The sequence below is a fragment of the Phacochoerus africanus genome, chromosome 9, assembly GCF_016906955.1.
Source record: "Phacochoerus africanus isolate WHEZ1 chromosome 9, ROS_Pafr_v1, whole genome shotgun sequence".
Classification (NCBI taxonomy): Eukaryota; Metazoa; Chordata; class Mammalia; order Artiodactyla; family Suidae; genus Phacochoerus; species Phacochoerus africanus.
In genome coordinates, this window is record NC_062552.1 from 97268624 (window position 1) to 97279349 (window position 10726).

Here is a 10726-nt window from a genome sequence, read left to right on the forward strand (position 1 = left end):
GGAAGCTCCCCACCCTTTTCCCAGAACCTGCCCTGTGCCTCACTGCCGTCTGAGTGTCCTCAGTTATATGCTTTTATAATAAACAGGTAGCACAGAGATCAAATATTTCTCTGCGGTTTGTGAGCCACTCTACCACTCTAATCAAGCTCAAAGAGGGGGTCATTGGAATCGCCAATCTGTAGCCATCAGTCAGAAGCACGGGGGACAACCTGGACTAGTGACTGGCTTCTGAAGTGTGGGGGGGGGGTTGGTTGGGGGGATGACGGCCCATCTTCTTGAGCCCTTAACCTGTGGAATCTGCCGCTATGGCCAGGTAGCCAGTGTCAGAGCTGAATCAATTGTATGACACCCAGCTGGTGTGGGAGACTTGCTTGGATGTATGGGGGACACCTTCCCCCATGTACTTGTTGAAAATTGGTGGCTAGAATCTTTAGTTGGTGATTAGAAGTGGGGTCAGAAACCAACTCTTATAGAGAGCCTGCTGTCTGCCACATATTGGAATTACAAAGATGAACTTTGTGGGGAACCCATGGATGAGAATGACTCCAGCAAGGCAGAAGGTGCACAGCGCCGTGAAGGAGGCACCATGAACTCCTAAGGGGGCAGAAAGGATCATAATAAGCTCAGTTCAACTGAGAGGCCCTGGAGGGCTTCCTGGAGGAGGTGCTATGAGGAGGCAGCCACAGGGAATACATTCCAGGTGGAAAGGATTGGCGTAAGGAGAGGAACCATGAAGTGTAGGGACAAAGGGCAGCCTGACTGAGGCACAAGGCCCAGGTCCGGTGACAGCTGATCATTAGGCTGAGGAGATAGACTGCAGTCGGATGGATGTCTGGAACACAGTGTGACAGGCCCTGGCGGACCATTAATAGAAAAATAATGGCCTGAGTAGAACTATGTTTGAGGGAATTTGACTTGGTTAAAGGAATTGAGAAAGGAAAAAGATTTGAGAGCCATTCTGTGAGCTAGGAACCCCATGTAAATACCCTAGGCAGGTTAGGGGAGTGTAAACAAAAGTAGGGGTAAGGGGTTAGGATTCAGCACTTTCACCTCTGCAGCCCAGGTTCAATTCTTGGTCTGGAAACTGAGATCCCACTTCAAACCCTTGCATGTAGCAGCCAAAAAATAAAACAACTAGGGGCAAAGGGCAAAGTAGAAGAGGAGGGCGGACAATGCCAGCCCTAAGGCAACCACCCTTCCTACCTGATCTCTGGTCCCTCATAGTACAACCAAAAGAATGAATTTTGCTGCACAGAAAGCAACCCTCCATTCATCACTAAGCATCACTTTTTTTTTGTCTTTTTGTCTTTTTCCAGGGCCACACCCACGGCATATGGAGGTTCCCAGGCTAGGGGGCTAATTGAATCTGTAGCCAGCAGCCGATACCAGAGCCACAGCAACGCAGGATCCAAGTCGCATCTGTGATCTACACCACAGGTCAGAGCAACGCCAGATCCTTAACCCACTGAGTGAGGCCCGGGATTGAACCCTCAACCTCGTGGTTCCTAGTCGGATTCGTTAACCACTGCGCCACAACAGGAACTTCCAAGCAGCACTTTTTAGGTAAAGCAAACCAAAGTTTTAAGTTGTGGGGGGTTTTTTTTGGGGGGGGGGGTTGTTTTTTATTTTTGTCTTTTTAGGGCTGCACCTGTGGCATATGGAAGTTCCCAGGCTAGGGGTCAAATTGGAGCTGTAGCTGCTAGCCTACACCACAGCCACAGCAATGCCAGATCCTAACCCACTGAGCAAGGCCAGGGATCAAACCCACATCCCTGTGGGTACTAGTCGAGTTCTTAACCCGCCGAGCCATGTCAGGAACTCCAAGTTTAAGGTTCTTAAAAGTTAAAATGAGACAGGGTGGGGGGTGGGGGGATGTGCTGGGGGGTTGGGACGGAAATGCTCTAAAATTGGGTTGGGATGATCATATGTACAACTATAAATGTAATAAATTCATTGAGTAATATAAAAAAGAGAAAAAAAAGAAAGTTCTTAAAAGCTAAAGCCACACATACTATAAAAGAAAGAATTTGGTCATTTAAAAAGTAGATATTTCACTTTAAACAAATGTGGAATGATCTTCCCTAGGACTGAGCATTGAATGCAGGGTAAAAACACAGGGTCGTGCCCGCCTCCCCCACAACATTGAGTTGCATCCACTCTTCAGCGATTGTGAACAGTGCTGCTGTGAACATTTGTGTACACGTTTTTGTGTGAAGAAGGGGACTTTTTAGCAAAGATGTGAAGGAGATGCGGGAATTACCCACACACGGCCGTATGAGGGCCCTAAGTCGGGAATCTGGGGGTGTCTGAGGAAAAGGCAGGAGGCAGGGATGGGAGGAGATGTGGGTGAGAGAGAGGGGCTGTGAGTCACGCATTGGAAGAGTCACAAGAGGACCATGGGATGGTCTTGAGCAGGGAATCGGCTTGACCTAACACATGTCTAATCCTCTGTTTCACAGCAGCATGTTCCCTGAGGTCATTGGAGGGACGAGCAGACTCTGGACAGGGTGGAAGGGAGAGGGGAGGAAAGGGCAGGGGCTCCCTAAGAAGCCAGGAACACCCGGAGAGCAGAGGCGAGAACCCACGACGCCCGAGACCCAGGAGGCGAGCCTGGTGGACACCGGGAGGAGCCTGAGGCAAGACTGGGCAGGACCGGGTTGGACAGGCCTCCTCCCTCCCCGAACACGATGCATCTTTATCCAGAGCCCTCCCCTGCCGGCACATCCTCTGCCATCCTGGGGTGGGCAGGAGACCGGAGGTGGGCAGCTACTGTCATGGGCTCAGGAGTCCTGCCTCTGACATCTGCTCTCTCCCCCAGCTCCCACCCCGCCCCCAGGTCCCAGTAAGTTGGCTTTTGCCCCAGGAACTCCACGAAACAGTTGTGTTGGGGTTTCAAATGATGCAACTGACAAGGGCTTAATCTCTAGAATATATAAACAACTTATACAACCCAACAGCAAAAAAACCAATCAATCAATGGAAAAATGGGCCAAAGACCTGAATAGACATTTCTCCAAAGAAGATATACAGATGGCCAACAAACACATGAAAAAATGCTCAACATCGCTGATTGTAAGAGAAATGCAAATCAAAACTACCATGAGATACCACCTCACACCAGTCAGAATGGCCATCATTCATAAATCCACAAATAACAAGTGCTGGAGGGGGTGTGGAGAAAAGGGAACCCTCCTGCACTGTTGGTGGGAATGGAAACTGGTACAGCCACCATGGAGAACAGTTTGGAGATACCTTAGAAATCTATACATAGAACTTCCATATGACCCCGCAATCCCACTCTTGGGCATCTATCCGGACAAAACTCTACTTAAAAGAGACACGTGCACCCGCATGTTCATTGCAGCACTATTCACAATAGCCAGGACATGGAAACAACCCAAATGTCCATCGACAGAGGATTGGATTCGGAAGAGGTGGTATATATACATAATGGAATACTACTCAGCCATAAAAAAGAATGACATCATGCCATTTGCAGCAACATGGATGGAACTAGAGACTCTCATACTGAGTGAAATGAGCCAGAAAGACAAAGACAAATACCATATGATATCACTTATAACTGGAATCTAATATCCAGCACAAATGAACATCTCCTCAGAAAGGAAAATCATGAACTTGGAGAAGAGACTTGTGGCTGCCTGATGGGAGGGGGAGGGAGTGGGAGGGATCGGGAGCTTGGGCTTATCAGACACAACTTAGAATAGATTTGCAAGGAGATCCTGCTGAATAGCATTGAGAACTTTGTCTAGATACTCATGTTGCAACAGAAGAAAGGGTGGGGGAAAAATGTAATTGTAATGTATACATTTAAGGATAACCTGACCCCCTTGCTATACAATGGGAAAATTTAAAAAATTATATATAAAAAAAAAAACGTGTTGGTAACCAGAGAGCTTCAAAAATCACCCAAATGCCTCCTTGATCACCCACCCGGTTTATTCCCTGGGGAGTTTTGTTCCCAGAAGATGCAAGTACTCAGGCACCAGCATCTTCAGAAATGCAGCATTCCAGCCCCGGCCCCAGCCCCATGGAAGCAATCTGCACCGTAGCAAGATGCCTGGGTTGGAGAAAAACAGTTTTATCTGCCCATCTTGAGGGGGGTGGCTTCTTCCTCCACTTTGCCAAATGAAGGAGCAGGGGCTGCTGCCCTTTTTTATGACTTCGTTCCCAGGCCTCAGTGACTGTTGACCCATGGCACTGTTAAGGTCACGACCCTGGGTTTCCCCTCTCTGGTCAGCTTTTGCCTCCACAAGCTGCAGAGAGTAGAGCCTGGGTCCCTCTGTGCCTAAAGGATTCGGTGGAGTCAGTGCTGCTGTGACAGGGAGAGAAAATGAAGCCCAGAGCACTGAGTGCTCATGCAGATAGGTGGATACTCAGCCAGACGCCAGAGTCAGGGCACTGTGCCTTAGTGTGTGTGTGTGTGTGTGTGTGTGTGTGTGTGTGTGGTTTTCTTTTTTTAAATCACTTAATGAATTTTATTACATGTATAAGTGTAAAACAATCATCACAACCAAATTTGACAGCATGTCCATCCCAAACCCTCAGTACATCCCCCCACTCCCCAACCTGTCTCATTTGGAAACCCTAAGTTTTTCAAAGTCTGTGAGTCAGTATCTGTTCTGCAAAGAAATTCATTGCATCCTTTTTTTAGATTCCACATGTAAGTGATAGCATTTGATGTTGGTGTCTCATTGTCTGACTTCACTTTGCATGATCATTTCTAGGTCCATCCATGTTGCTGCAAGTGCCGTTATTTCTTTCCTTTTAATGGCTGAGTAATATTCCACTGTGTATATGTACCACATCTTCTTTATCCACTCCTCTGTCAATGGACATTGAGGTTGTTTCCACGTCTTGGCTGTTGTATAGTGCTACAATGAACATTGGAGTACCTGTGTCTTTTCGAGTCATGGTTTTCTCTGGATAGATGCCCAGGAGTGGGAGGGCACTGTGCCTTTAAGAAAGATGAAAGCATATGGGGTGGGGGTAGGGGGAGGTGGAGCCCGGCCCAATTATCCAGGTGCTAGGAAGTCTCTGGAGCCTGCCTCTGTTGAGACCAGGCCCTGGCGGTTCTGGTTTGCAGTTCTGGGGTCACCCGGCCCCTCTTCCCTACTTCTCTGCTGCTGCACGACTAAGTTCTGGCACTGGTGAGCATTGCTTCCACCCCCACACCCACGAGCTCTCTGTGCCATCTCTCCAGGCCCAGTGTTGATGGCCAGCCTTTTCAAACTCCTCTTCAGGCCTTTTCTTTTCTTCTGTGGTTAAAACATCTTTTCTACATTTTCCCTTTCCTACCTGTTGGGGGGAGCAGCTGAAAGTAAAGAAGATGCCTGATATTCTAGGCTGAACTTGTGGGGTGACGATGAGGCTACCTGATCTGCTGGCTGAACAAGTGCTTTGAGTCTTGTGTGTGTGTGTGTGTGTGTGTGTGTGTGTGTGTGTGTGTGTGTGTGTGTGTGTGTGTGTCGGTGTATGTGCTGAGCTGGTGCTTTGAACACCGTGTGCGTCGTGAGCTGGAATCCATGGCTCTCCAGAGACAGGGTCCAGGTGTTCCATGGCTTCCACACTCACCTGGTGCTCCAGGTGCACACAGTAGGCACTCAACAGTAATGGGCAAGGATTAAGAAAGGCAGAGTAACGGCAGGAGACCTGGCTGGGGAAATTAAGGTGTTTGGGCTCTACTTCTAGTTCCACCTGTTGTTTTTCCAAAGCCCCTTGGCCTCCCAGGCACCCACTTTCTCTAAAAAGAAGCCATAAGCCAGAAGAAGAGGAGTTCCCGTCATGGCTTAGTGGTTAACGAATCCGACTAGCATCCATGAGGACCCAGGTTTGATCCCTGGCCTCGCTCAGTGGGTTAAGGACCTGGCATTGCTGTGAGCTGGGGTGTAGGTTGCAGATGTGGCTTGGATCCCATGTTGCTGCGACTGTGGTGTAGGCCAGCAGCTATAGCTCTGATTTGGAATTAGCTAGCTCTGTTCCAGCTCCTAGCCTTGGAATCTCCATACGCCATGGGTGAGGCCCTAAAAAGACAAAAGACAAAAAAATAATAAAATCAATAAAGTAAAAAGAGGTCAATAATCCCCTCCTCACCTCCTCTGGCTACTGTGAGACCAATTTGATGATTGATGAGATTTTTCCTTCAAAGACCAGAGGACAGAACCACTTGGGTGTAAGTCACAAGGGGGAAGATTTTAGGTCAAAATCAGGAAGAAATTTCCTTTAACCGAAGTCCCTTCTAGAGATTCCCTAATCCAGCAGAGAGCCTTCTGTTCCGGGAACTATTCTAGCCAGGTCTAGCCTGATGGAAGTCTTGCAGGTCTAGAGGGCCTCAACCCTGGGCTGTAAAATCCCTTTGAAACGTGAGCTTCTTCATTTCGGTGGATGTAGAAGGAGTTTGAGAGAACCTGGAAACTCTTGGGATTTCCACTGTCTGGTTGGTGGAGCCAGTGGACATTCCTCCTGCCTTTGCACTTGATGAAGGTGGGGAAAGCTGGCCAAAGACTCACTTGATCTCAGGAAGAGCAGGGTATGTTATTAATGGTACCGCCCACTGGTCCGGAGAGCGGCTGTTTAAGGCAAGGCAAATTCCCCCAGACCCATCAGCCTCTTTCCTTGGGATCCCATGTCTGGTGGAAAATCATAGGGACTAGTGCTCAGGATTTCAGGAGCCCAGCCTGACTGTGCCTCTGAAAGCTATGGGGCTTTGTTCTGGTCCTTGGCCTCAGTTTCCTCCTCTTCTTGGGGGGTATATTTCTGGTCACATCGTCTGGCGAGAGAGCAACTTCATAGGGATTAGGTCTTTCCAAATCGCAGAGCAGGAAGAGAGTCAAGAGTCAGCTTCTCATCTCTTCTCCCTGTCCCCCCAATAAGCACAGGTATCCCCAACATTTTTAGGAGGAGGGTCTGCCTGAACTGGTCCATCTAATGCCCAAGGGTCCCATGCCTCCCTCCCCGCAACTCCTACCCCTCTGTCACATGCTCTAGTCGTTGCATCAGCTTCTGTTGCTGCTGAACCCGACTTGGCTCCCTGGCCAGCTCCATGGCCAGCACTGCTTGGGCTGTGCTCCCGGTTTGGCGTCTGAACCCAGAACACCACCAGAGCGGCCCCTGGCAGTATGCAGCTTGTTCTCTGCCCTTACAGGGATCTGGAATTGATTTAGCCCGTTTCCGTGGCAGCACTGGTTGCACTGGCGCATCTGCTTCCCCACGAGGCTGGGTGAGTCACCGCCACCCACGCTAACCCTTGGCACAGCACAACCCTGCTGGGAGCATGGGTAAATCAGCAGGAGGATGCCGGAGCACTCCGCAGTGTCTGGTGGTGGCTCACTGCCCTGGGTCACAGGCCCAGTACAAAGTACACTGGGCATAGGGCCCTGGACTGGCCTTACCCACCCAGAAACCTGGCAGGCTCTGCCCACGAGGACTGTTGGATCTGCTTTGACTGACTTCAAAACGCCTTATCTTGGCTGTGGCCAGCAGCTGCAAGGCCTTATGGGAGTGAATGCAGGTTTTTGGGCTCCAAGTCCAGTGGTCTTTTCACTACTCCATGATCAGTGCTCAAACCTGTCTTTCCTCGGCCACCTTAGCACGTGAGTTCCTTCTGGCTCTCATTCTAGGACCTGCCTTTGCGACACCCATAAGCTTTTCCCTCTGGACAGCAGTTCTCAAAGTGGGTTCTTTCCCAGGCCTTCTCCTCCCCTTCACCCTTCCCCCCCTTCTGATCTGGGTAATCTGAAAAAAAATGGAGTTTGTTCTGTAACAGTAAAGTGGAAGGCAGGTTGTAGGGCTAATCTTAAGGGCATTTCATTTATCCTTGATTTCGAGAGGCCAAACATCAGTCTAAGGCCACAGTGTCTCAAAATACAGTCCCCGGACCAGCAGCATCCGAATCACCAGGGAGTTTGTTAGAAATGCAGGTTCTCAGGCCCCACCCCAGACACTGCGTCACAGACTCTGGGAACGGGGCTGACCGTTTGTGTTTGCTCAAGCCCTCATCGTGACGCGGATACTCGCTGGGGTTTGAGAAGCCCTGGCCTAAGGAAGTGGATCTGTAGCAGTGGGGAAAGAGTGTTTCGGTCCGTACCCCTGTCTGTGCCCACGGCACAGCTACCAGTGTTTCTCTGTTGTGTGTCAGCCACACAGGGGGCTTGGGTAGGTAAAGGCCCCAACTGCTCCAGCTCTGGGGCCTGGGGTTTTCCTCAATCATGTCCTTCCTCCCCATTGTTTGCATCACAGGGAAAGAAGCTGGTGTGTGTTTTTTCCTATGTGGAAAGGGCAACACTACCTCACCTACCTTGGGGCCTTGGGGGGGAAAAGCAAGCCACCTGCTGGAAATGAGCCAGCCACAAAGCCACCAGCCATTGTGGCCAGGGCCTAGGGCCCACGGAATACGTTTCCTGAAAGCAGAGGGATTCCAGAAGAAGGAAAAGGCGCTGATAATTCTTATTAATCCATACACATTCCTCTTTGCTCAATCTGTTCTTTTTGAAAGATTGATTGATTGATTTTTGCTTTTGAGGGCCACACCTGCAGCATAAGGGAGTTCCTAGGCTTGGGGTTGAATCAGAGCTGCAGCTGCCAGCCTACACCACAGCCACGACACCACCAGATCCCAGCCACATCTGCAATCTACACCACAGCTCACAGCAACGCTGGATCCTTAACCCACTGAACGAGGCCAGGGATTGAACCTGCATCCTCATGGATACTAGTTAGCCTCATTACCACCGAGCCACAGCGGGAACTCCTAACAGTTTTTTAATAACATTTACTTATCCCCTGTGTGCTGAGTCCATCAAAGAGCCCCCTGACCCAACTCCCAGAAAGGAGAGAGCATCAGTCTCTGCCAAGGTATCAAGCAACCTCGAAGTCTCAGTGGCCTAACATGACAAAGGCTTATCTTACAAATGCTCCTTATCCAATGAGCCACTGCTCTGCTCAGCTCCACAGAATCACTCAGGGGCTCAGGGTGATAGAATCCATCATCCTACTGCTGCCTTGGTCACCGCAGCAGAAAAAGAAAAAGCCAGAGGAAGTCAGGCTCCCCCCACCCCCGCCACCAACCCTGCCCCTGGGAGTGAAACTGGGCTCTGCTGGCATTGCCCTGGGCCGATTTAATCATGGGGCCAGAAAGTATGTGCAGAAAGGAGAGAAAAATGGGTACAACCAGACATTAAAAGCTGTCGGAATTCTTGTCATGGCTCAGTGGGTTACAAAACTGACTAGTATCCATGAGCATGTGGTTTTGATCCCTGGCCTCAGTCAGTGAGTTAAGGATCCCGTGTTGTTGTGAGTTGCTATGAGCTACAGTGTAGGTCACAGACTTGGCTCGGATCCCACATTGCTGTGGCTGTGGTGTAGGCTGGCAGCTGCAGCTCCAGTTCAACCCCTAGCCTGGGAACTTCCATATATTGCAGGTGTGCCCCCCCAAAAAGAGGGGGAAAAAGTTATTCCCACCCTGAGGAAGATCTTTATCTATCCATTTTACCTCTCTTTAACAAATCTTTACAGCATGTTTGCCACGCATTTGGGACCAAGCCAGACCTTGGGATGTAGTGACACCAGGGCCACAGCCCTGTACAGTCTGGGGCACCACTCCCGTGGTGTTCTGTGGGAGTCTGCACCCTAGAGTTGTGCAGTGCAGGAGCCCTGCCTCTGTCTTTCTTGCTTATATTACGTTTTGTCATTAAAACCCATCTTCCCCAGCAGGAAAGACACACAGAGGGCAGGCATGCTTCGGGAGTAGTTCACTGCTGTCATCTTGGAGTTTAGCACAGTGCCTGGGGGGCTCAGTCAGAGCTGTTAAGTGAATGCTTGAAAAAAAGAATAATTCCTGACTGGGTTTCCCACCCATCCCTGCCTTTAGGGAACTAATAATCTGCCAAGTCAAGAGCTATACAAACACTTAACCAAAGTGTTGGAAGAAAATCTCATGCCAGAGAGTAAAATACAGGTCACATAAAAATCTGGGCTACATGGCTCATTTTGACCCAGGTGGGGTCAGGGAAGCTATCTTCTAAAAGTGAAACAGTCCAAAGAGGTGGATGGGCCTGACCCAGAGGAAGTTGCCAAGCAGTGGGAGGACCATGTCTCTTGAGCTGATGTTCTTTCTTCCTCCTGCACTAATCACTAACAAATCTCTGTATTTTTTCCGACAGCTTTCATATGCAACTGAGACTTAACCACCCCACCACCCCACCCCACGCCCGCACCCACAAGGCCCAAGACAGCCTCACAGAGCAGGTAGCATTTCCAACAGGCATCTGCAGTGAGGATGGGACACCTCCACTTTAGCAATGATGGACAAAAGAGGTGAAGGGCACCTGCACCAGAACCTTCCCCCGCTGGCAGGATCAGGACCAATTATTTTCACTTGAGCTTGCAAATGAACACAATGACATAAGCTTCCCATCTGGCTCCCAAACACTTTTGAAACGACTCCATCAGAAGTCCATTAATTTTATGGGGACTCAAAAGACAGGGCAAAGTTAGAGTTTATCATCTGGAATTGCCATCACTTAGGCTCTGTCACTCTGCATGCCCTTCATCCCTGCCAGCTGCCTCACTTCTTCCTCTCTGTCCTTTTCTCTCTCACCTGCCCTCCTTCCCCTTCTGCAAACCTCTCCCTGACCAGGGCCCAGCTAGGGCTCCATTCAGTCTAACATTTCCTGAGTGCCCACTCTGCAAGGCTGGGTATTAGAGA